Below are 9895 nucleotides of genomic sequence, written 5' to 3' on the forward strand. Positions count from 1 at the left end.
AATAATCCACCCCTTGTTTGACACGTAATCAAGAAATAACCATAAAATTCGCTAACCAGCCACCCTCGGGGCTGCTTTGTCTATGGAGTAGCCATTCTTTTATTTCTTTATTTTCCTAATAAACTTGCTTTCACTTTACGGACTCACCCTGACCTTTCCTGTAACACCTCTACCATAAACCTCGCACCAAGTAACCCACAAGAGCAGTCCCAAGCTATTGGCAGGGTGGGGAAAGCAAGAACATGGGAAGAGATCTCGCTTTGAGAGCCCCCAACTAAATGGGGGTTTCAGTAGCAGAGCAGCTAGTAACCCTGCTTTAATGGGAAATGAAGGGCGTGGTGTTTGCAGTGTCTCCTTCATGGGATGCTTCTTTTGTTAGCAGCAGCGAATCCATACGGGTCTGCAGCAATTCAATTCTTGCCTCCTCGAAGGAAATAATTCATCTGAGGGGCATAAGGCAGAGTGAGAGACTGAGGCAAGGTTTTGAGCAGGAGTCAGAGTTTATTAAAAAGTTTTTATAACAGGAATGAGGCCGGACGCGGGACAGCTCACGCCTATAATCCCAGCACTTTGGGCGGCCGAGGTGGGCAGATTGCTTGAGGCCAGGAGTTCAAGACCAGCCTGGCTAACATGGTGAAACCCCCTCTCTACCAAAAATATAAAAATTAGCTGGGGCCGGGCGCGGTGGCTCATGCCTGTAATCCCAACACTTTGGGAGGCTGAGGCAGGCAGATCACGAGGTCAAGAGATCAAGACCATCCTGGCCAAGACGGTGAAACCCCGTCTCTACTAAAAATACAAAAAAAAAAAAATTAGCTGGGCATGGTGGTGTGTGCCTGTAATCCCAGCTACTCGGGAGGCTGAGGCAGGAGAATTGCCTGAACCCAGGAGGCAGAGGTTGCAGTGATCCGAGATCATGACACTGCCCGCCAGCCTGGCAACACAGTGAGACTTCATCTCAAAAAAAATTAACTGAGTGTCCTGGTGGGCATGTGTAATCCCAGCTACTTAGGAGGCTGAGGCAGGAGAATCACTTGGACCTGGGAGTTGGAGGTTGCAGTGAGCTGAGATCTCTCCACTGCACTGCAGCCTGTGCAACAGAGCAAGACTCCATCAAAAACAAAACAAAAAATAAATACCTCTTAAACTCTGCCATGTTGCCTCTTAGCGCACATGCTTGAACCCACTTACCCAACTCCTGAGATCTTATCGGGAAGCGGCTGATCACCAGCCTCAGGTGTTTTCTATCTATTGGGAAACTGCCTTTCCCTGGCGCCAGCTACAACCAATTATTATTTTAGAAAGACAGTTTAACAACCACCTGACCACCACCTAGTTGTCACTTGACATTCCTGGGGAAGGGAACAGGGCATCCTCTCCTACCCTGCTCATGTCTGCCTAGATATCTACTTTAACATAACCAGCCACAGCAGGCCCAAGATACTGGGGAGTGGGGCAAGCAAGAACATGGAGAGACACCCCACTTTAAGAGCTACATGGGGGTCTCAGTAGCAGAGTGGCTAGCAAACCTGCTTTAAGGAGAAATGAAGGGAAGCTGGGCGTAGTGTTCACAGCAGGCTTTTCACAGGATACTTATTTACCAGGTGGATGGCCTACTGCTTAGGGATCCCGAAAGGTTCCTCACTCGGGAAACTTGCTTATACCGGCAGATGCCCTCGTGGCTTTTGTGTGACCCACCATGTCCAGTTTATGCCTGCTGGATGGTCTCTGTGGCTCTGGGAGCCCAATCTTGTGTTCCCCCAGCACCCCAGGGAAAACCCAGCCTCAGATTTCCCCTGGTTCTTCAGATGGAAGTCGCAAATTCAGGAAAGCACTTTTACTGGAAACAGGTCCTGATCCAGTCCCCAGGAGAGGGTTCTTGGATCTTGTGCAAGAAAGAATTTGGAAGGGCCGGGCGCGGTGGCTCACGCCTGTAATCCCAGCACTTTAGGAAGCCAAGGTGGGCGGATCACGAGGTCAGGAGATCGAGACCATCCTGGCTAACATGGTGAAACCCCGTCTCTACTAAAAATACAAAAAATTAGCTGGGCTTGGTGGCGGGCGCCTGTAGTCCCAGCTACTCTGGAAGCTAAGGCAGGAGAATGGCGTGAACCCGGGAGGTGGAGCTTGCAGTGAGACAAGATCGCACCACTGCACTCCAGCCTGCGTGACAGAGCGAGACTCCGTCTCAAAAAAAAAAAAAAAAAAGAATTTGGAGTGAGTCCACAGAGTGAAGTGAAAGCAGGTTTATTACAGAAGTGAAGAAACAAGAGAATGGCTACTTCACAGAGCAGCCCCGATGGCTGCTGGTTGGCTATTTTTGTTTCGTTTTGTTTTTTATTTTTTGGTCTTTTTTTGTTTGTTTGTTTTCTTGGTTGGCTATTTTTTAATGGTTATTTATTGATCATATGCTAAAGAAGGGGTGGATTATTCATGAGTTTTCCAGAAAAGGGATAGGAATGTCCCAGAACTGAGAATTCCTGCCCGTTTTAGACCATATAGGGTAACTTCTGGGCATTGCCGTGGCATTTGCAAACTGTCACAGCACTGGTAGGAGTGCCATTTAGCAAGCTAATGTATTATAATTAGCATATTATGAGCAGTGAGGACAGCCAGAGGTCACTCTTGTTGCCATCTTGGTTTTGGCGAGTTTTGGCCAGCTTTTTTTTGAGATGGAGTCACTCTGTTGCCCAGGCTAAAGTGTAATGGCGCAATCCCAGCTCACTGCAGCCTCCACCTCCCGGGTTCAAGTGATTCTCCTGCCTCAGCCTCCTGAGTAGCTGGGATTACAGGGGTCCATCACTACGCCAGGCTACTTTTTTGTATTTTTAGTAGAGACGGGGTTTCTCTATGTTGGCCAGGCTGGTGTCAAGCTCCTGACCTTGTGATTCGCCTGCCTCGGCCTCCCAAAGTGCTGGGATTACAGGCATGAGCCACCGCACCTGGCCATGGCTGGCATTTTTTTTTTTATTGCATTCTGTTTTATTAGGGTCTTTGTAACCTGTATCCTGTGACGTCCTGTCTCATCCTGTGACTAAGAATGCCTAACCTCTTGGGATGCAGCCCAGCAGGTCTCAGCTCATTCTACCCCACTCAAGATGCGGTCGCTCTGGTTCAAATGCTTCTGACACCATCACAACAGGAAACAAATTCAAAGATTTCTTTCTATTATCATTATCATTATTTTATAGAGATGGAGTCTCACCATGTTGCCCAGGCTGGTCTTGAACTCCCGGGCTCAAGTGATCCTCCTGCCTCGGCCTCCGAAAGTGCTGGGATTAAAGAAATGAACCACTGTGCCTGGCCCCGGAGATTTTTTACAGACAATAAATAAGTGCCTTCTAGGTATGCAGGGCACCATGAGTCAGGAGGGCACCGTGAGTTGGGAGAGCAATCCTCCATCCCCAGATCAAGTAGAGAGAGAGAGAGAATAGGAGTAGAGTGAAGTGGAGAGAGCACGTAGCAACTAGCAATACATATAGAGAGAGGGGAATACAGTGCCAGTCACTTGAAGTTCAAGGGCAGATGTCTAAATGCTCCATTTAAAGAAAGTGGTGGGGGCTGGCGCGGTGGCTCACGCCTGTAATCCCAGCACTTTGGCATGCCGAGAGGCCGAGGCGAGTGGATCACTTGAGGAGAGGAGTTCGAGACTTGAAGTCAGGAGTCCGAGGCTTGGGCAACAGAGCAAGACTCTGTCTCAGAAAAAAAAAAAAAAAAAAAAACCTCGTGAAGGTAGAGAGTTTGAGACCTGGCCAGCATGGTGAAACCCCGTCTCTACTAAAAATATAAACATTAGCTGGGCATGGTCACTTGTGCCCGTAGTCCCAGCTACTCAGGAGACTGAAGCAGGAGAATTGCTTGAACCTGGGAAGTGGAGGTTGTAGTGAACCGGGATCGCACCATTGCACCCCAGCCTAGGCAACAGAGCGAGACTAGGTCTCAAAATAAAGGATGGAAGGAAGGAAGGAAGGAAGGGAGGAAGGGAGGAAGGGAGGAAGGGAGGAAGGGAGGAAGGGAGGAAGGGGCGGGAATTCAGGGAGCCCAGCCTGCCAGGTGGGAGAGGCGCCTCTAAGTTCATACTCTGGCTACCAGCTTGGCCCATGTGGATGTGGTGATCTACTTCTAAAGTCTAGCCTGCAACCTTTGGTCTGTTGTTCCTAACACCACAGACCTAGGCATGAGACCTTGTGCATATTCCAACGGATATCGTTCGAATGGTGTAGATATTAAAGGCTATCAGAGAAGTCTGGGCTACGTGCTGTGCTGAGTAAGGCCTTGGATGAGCGTAAACAGTTGAAGAATATGAAGGCACCCAGTGTGACCTGAAATCCCACATACAGTCACCCACTCCACCGCCTACCGTGAGGCCAAGGGAACAGATCAATTCTGGACCTAGAGCAGAGTGGAATGACGCTGTCACACACTGGCATGGCTTCTAGATTGGCTTGCACATTGCCAGAGTTTCTTTTAGGGATGGATGTGAGGGGGTGTACATTTGAGCAGAGAGCAAGCAGCATACTAAGATCATAGCCTATGCAGGCAGGGAGTTCAGAAAGAAAAGTAGAAATGTCCTGTGTCCATTTGTGTCTCAGGAGAGGCAAATCCACGGGCATGACCTGAGTTTGCTACCCAAGGAGTGAAGGTTTAGTGTAAGGGGTGAAGTCATCTCCAGTGTCAAGGCCCTGGGTTGGGGTGATGTCGTCTGAGATGATGGCATCTCCAGCAGTGAGATTTTGGGGTGATGTAGTCTGGCATGTGGGATGGGGCTCCTTTCTTCTTCTTCTTCTTTTTTTTTTTTTTTTGGAAGCAGGATCTCCCTCTGTCACCCAGGCTGAAGTGGCGCTATCATGGTTCACTGTAGCCTCAACCTCCAGGGGTCAAGCAATCCTCCTGCCTCAGTCTCCCGAGTAGCTGGGACAACAGCCATTCACCACCATGCCCGGCTCATTTTTTTTTTTTTTATAGAGGCAGGGGTCTCACTGTGTTGCCCAAGCTGGTCTTAAATTCCTGGCCTAAAGCAATCCTCCCACCTTGGCCTCCCAAAGTGCTGGGATTACAGGGCGTGAGCCACCACGTCCGGCCTAGTGCATTTTTTGAAAGGTTAAAGTTAGAACCTACATTGTGGAAGCACAAAACCCAGTGTCCTGTTTTATATTTTTGTTATATGAATTTTGAATTTCCAGTTGAATCAAACTATAGAAAATATATTGTATACTCAATTTGCCTGTTTATATTTATATTAAAATATTATCTATGTATTATATGTATATTATATGTAATACATTATATGTATTATATATACGTATACAAATACATATATACATAAATACATATATACAAATACATATATACGTAATACAACTATACGTATTATATTTATATCACGTATACTATGTATGTATATTTTATACGTATACATAATTTAGTCACCTTTTATTTTCTCCCTGTACCTACAGGTTTCCTCATTAATCAATAAGTAATCTAGAGCTAACATTATGTTTGTTAGACCTAGTGTTTGCTCAATACTTAAAGTTTAAAGTTCTCCTTTTTTTCTTGGACTTTTAACCTCCTGAAGCAGCAGTCTCATTCTCTCTCTCTCTCTTTTTTTTTTTTTTTTTTTCTTGAGACACAGTTTCACTCTTGTTGCCCAGTCTGGTGTGCAATGGCAATTACAGGCTCCTGCCACCATGCACAGCTACTTTTTGTATTTTTAGTAGAGACAGGGTTTCACCATGTTGGTCAGGCTGGTCTCGAACTCCTAACCTCGTGATCCGCCCACTTCAGCCCCCCAAACTGCTGGGATTACAGGCGTGAGCCACTGTGCCCGGCCTCTTTTTTTTCTTTTTTTCTTCCTTTAGCTTTTGAGCCACCTGAAGCCTGAGTTCTTTGTCTCTGGCTGACAAGAGGGAAAGTGGGAAGAGAAAGAAAGGGGCTCTGTGTCTCCAACCAGCAGCCTCTCTGGGGACGCCCCCCACTGCAAGATAATCAGTACCTTTTTTCCTCCTTTTTTCTTTTTTTTTTTTTTTAGTAAAATCTGTAGAACTACTTGTAATTCTAGGTGGCTAAATTTTTTTTTTTCTCTCCTCCTGCTCTCTTTGGATGTTTACCGGACAAGCTCATGGTGGCACCGAGTAGCATCTGTTGCGAGCAGCAAGTAGTCTTTGTTCCCATTTCGTGGTCCTGCTGATTATCTTTTTTTTTTTCTTTTTCTTTTTTGTTTTTGAGACAGCCTCGCTCTGTCACCCAGGCTGGAGTGCAGTGGCACAATCTCAGCTCACTGCAACCTCCGCCTCCTGGGTTCAAGCAATTCTCCTGCCTCAGCCTCCCAAGTAGCTGGGATTATAGGCGCCCACCACCACACCCAGCTAATTTTTTGTATTTTCAGTAGAGACCAGGTTTCACCATGTTGGCCAGGCTGGTCTCGAACTTCTGACCTCAGGTGATCCACCCGCCTCAGCCTCCCAAAGTGCTGGGATTACAGGCAAAAGCCACCGTGCCCCGCCACCTTTTTCTTTTTTTTTTTTTTTTTTTTTTTTGAGATAGGGTCTCATTTTGTTACCCAGGTTGGAATGCAGTTGTGCTATCACAGCTCACTGCAGCCTCAACCTTCTGGGTTCAAGCAATCCTCCTGTCTCAGCCTCCTGGGCAACTGGGATTACAAGCATGCACCACCAGGCCCGGCTTAAATTTTTTCATTTTTCTGTACAGACAGAGTTTCACCATGTTGCCCAAACTGGTCTCAAACTCCTGGGCTCAAGCAATCCTCCAGCCTCAGCTTCCCAGAGTGCTGGGATTACAGGCATGAGCCACCTCACCCAGCCTGATTTATCTTGATCTAGGTATTTACTTAAAAGAAATGAACATGTATACACACACACAAGTTTTGAGTGTACTCAAAATTAGTACTACTTTCTGCCGTACCAATTATAATAGCTAAAAATTAAGAAGGGAGGCTATCAGATAGATAATTTTGGTATATCCGTACAATGGAATCCTATTTGGCAATAAGAAGGAATGAAATATACATGAACTGACTTGGAAGAATTGCAACAACATTAGGATAGTGAAAAAAGTCAAATGGCAATATGACTATTCTATTTATAAAAAATTCTGGAAGAGGGCAGCTGGGCACGGATGGGAGAGGTGCCTCTAAGTTCTCAGCCAGTGAGACACATGCCTGTAATCCCAGCACTTTGGGAGGCCGACGGGGGCAGATTATTTGAGATCAGGAGTTTAAGACCATCCTGGCCAACATGGTGAAACCCCATCTCTACTAAAAATACAAAAATTAGTCCGGGCATGGTGGCTCACGCCTGTAATCCCAGCACTTTCAGAGGCCGAGGCGGGCGGATCACGAGGTCAGGAGATTGAGACCATCCTGGCTAACACGGTGAAACCCCGTCTCTACTAAAAATACAAAACATTAGCCGGCCTTGGTGGCGGGCACCTGTAGTCCCAGCTACTCAGGAGGCTGAGGCAGGAGAATGACGTGAACCCGGGAGGCGGAGCTTGCAGTGAGCCAAGATCAGGCCACTGTACTCCAGCCTGGGCGACAGAGCGAGACTCCGCCTCAAAAAAAAAAAAAAAAAATACAAAAATTAGCTGGGTGTGGTGGTGGGTGCCTGTAATCTGAACTACTTGGGAGGCTGAGGCAGGAGAATCCCTTGAACCCAGGAGGCAGAGGCTGCAGTGAGCCGAGATCACACCACTGCACTTCAGCCTGGGTGTCAGAGCAAGACTCCATCTCAAAAAAAACAAAAAAAGCAAGAAAAGAAAAAGAAAATGGGTGAGTGATTCTCCGGGGCCAGGGATCAAGGAAGGAAATTTCTTCGGTAAAGGGGCAAAATAAAACATTTTGGGGCAGTGTCGGGGGTTCTGGAACTGTTCTACACCCTGTTTGTGGTGGTGGTCACATGACCGTATACATTTACCAATTTTCATCGAACTGTAGACTAAAAATGAATGAAGTTTACTGTAGGCAAGTTACACCTTGATCAAGCTAGAGAAAACTCTCTTAGTCCCATCTTTCTGAAAAATAGCTTGGTAGTATGTAACGAGAGCCATAAAACCCATCACAACCTTTAATATGATGGGAACACGTTGTAAGTTATCAGTGCAAAAAACTGGAGGGGTTGAGGATGAAGACATGCAGAGATCTAAAAACACAGCAACATCATTCAAAACAAAAAGAACCTACCGGGCACAGTGGCTCACACCTGTAACCCCAAGACTTTGGGAGGCCGAGGTGGATGGATCATCTGAGTCAGGAGTTCGAGACCACCCTGGCCACTATGGTAAAACACCGTCTCTACTAAAAATACAAAAATTAGCCAGGCGTGGTGCTGCACACCTGTAATCCCAGCTACTTAGGAGGCTGAGGCAGGAGAATTGCTTGAACCCAGGAGATGGAGGTTGTGGGGAGCCAAAATCCTGCCACTGCACTCCAGCCTGGGCAACAGAGCAAGACTCTGTCTCAAAAAAAAAAAAAAAAGGAAGAACCCGTGGAGGTAGAGAGTAGACTGACAGTTACCAGAGTTTAGGGAGAGGGCAGTGAAGAGAGGGTGGTTGATAGCTACAAAAACACAATTACATAGAAGAAATAGGTGGCACACAGTGACTCACACCTTAATCTTAGCACTTTGGGAGGCTGAGGTGGGCAGATCACCTGAAGTCAGGAATTCAAGACTAGCCTGGCCCACATGGTGAAACCTCATCTCTACTAAAATCACAAAAATTAGCCAGGCGTGGTGGCGCATGCCTGTAATCCCAGCTACTCAGGAGGCTGAGGCAGGAGAATCACTTGAGCCCGGCAGGGGAGGTTGTAGTGAGCCAAGATTGCGTCATTGCACCTCAGCCTGGGTGACAGAGCAAGACTCAATCTAAAAAAATAATAATAATAAATAGGATATTGAAAAACACAGGAAGCAAAAAACAAAGTCATCCACAATCACCAGCATTTTACAGCTTGACATTCCTTCTAGGGTCCTGGGTGTAGGCAGAACAGCCAATCTTATGGGACTGAGATCACACAATACGTATTATGCTTTTTCATGCATCATGAATATTTACCCATTCAAAACCTCAAGCTATGTGAGCATTTTCGTAACCAAGAATACACACCACCAACTCAATCTGTTAAGGAAAAAAAATGCAATCCTGCTTTTCTTGAGACAAAAATTTCATAGAAGACAAAAATGGCAATGGGCGTCTAGATAAAAAGCATTGGCAGAGTTCTGATTAAAAGACTGCATTTCCTGGCCGGGCAAGGTGGCTCAAGCCTGTAATCCCAGCACTTTGGGAGGCCGAGACGGGTGGATCACGAGGTCAGGAGATCGAGACCATCCTGGCTAACCCGATGAAACCCCGTCTCTAGTAAAAAATACAAAAACTAGCCGGGCGAGGTGGCGGGCGCCTGTAGTTCCAGCTACTCGGGAGGCTGAGGCAGGAGAACGGCATAAACCCGGGAGGCGGAGCTTGCAGTGAGCTGAGATCCCACCACTGCACTCCAGCCTGGGCAACAGAGCCAGACTCCGTCTAAAAAAAAAAAAAAAAAAAGACTGCATTCCCTTAATGCTCCCTTAAAATAAAAATGTAGACCAGACACAGTGGCTCACTTCTATAATCACAGCACTTTGGGAGGCTGAGGAGGGCGGATTGCTTGAGCTCACAAGTTTGAGACCAGCCTGGGCAACATAGCAAGACCCCTTCTCTAAAAAATTGCAAAAATTAGCCTGGCAGGGTGGCGCACACCTGTAGTCCCAGCTACTGGGGAGGCTGAGGTGGGAGGCTCACTTGAGCCCAGGAGTTTGAGGCTGCAGTGAGCTATGATCGTGCCACTGTACTACAGCCTGGGTGACAGAGCAAGACCTTGTCCCTCAAAAAGAAAAAAATAGAT

Source organism: Papio anubis, chromosome 4 (assembly GCF_008728515.1).
Source record: "Papio anubis isolate 15944 chromosome 4, Panubis1.0, whole genome shotgun sequence".
Classification (NCBI taxonomy): Eukaryota; Metazoa; Chordata; class Mammalia; order Primates; family Cercopithecidae; genus Papio; species Papio anubis.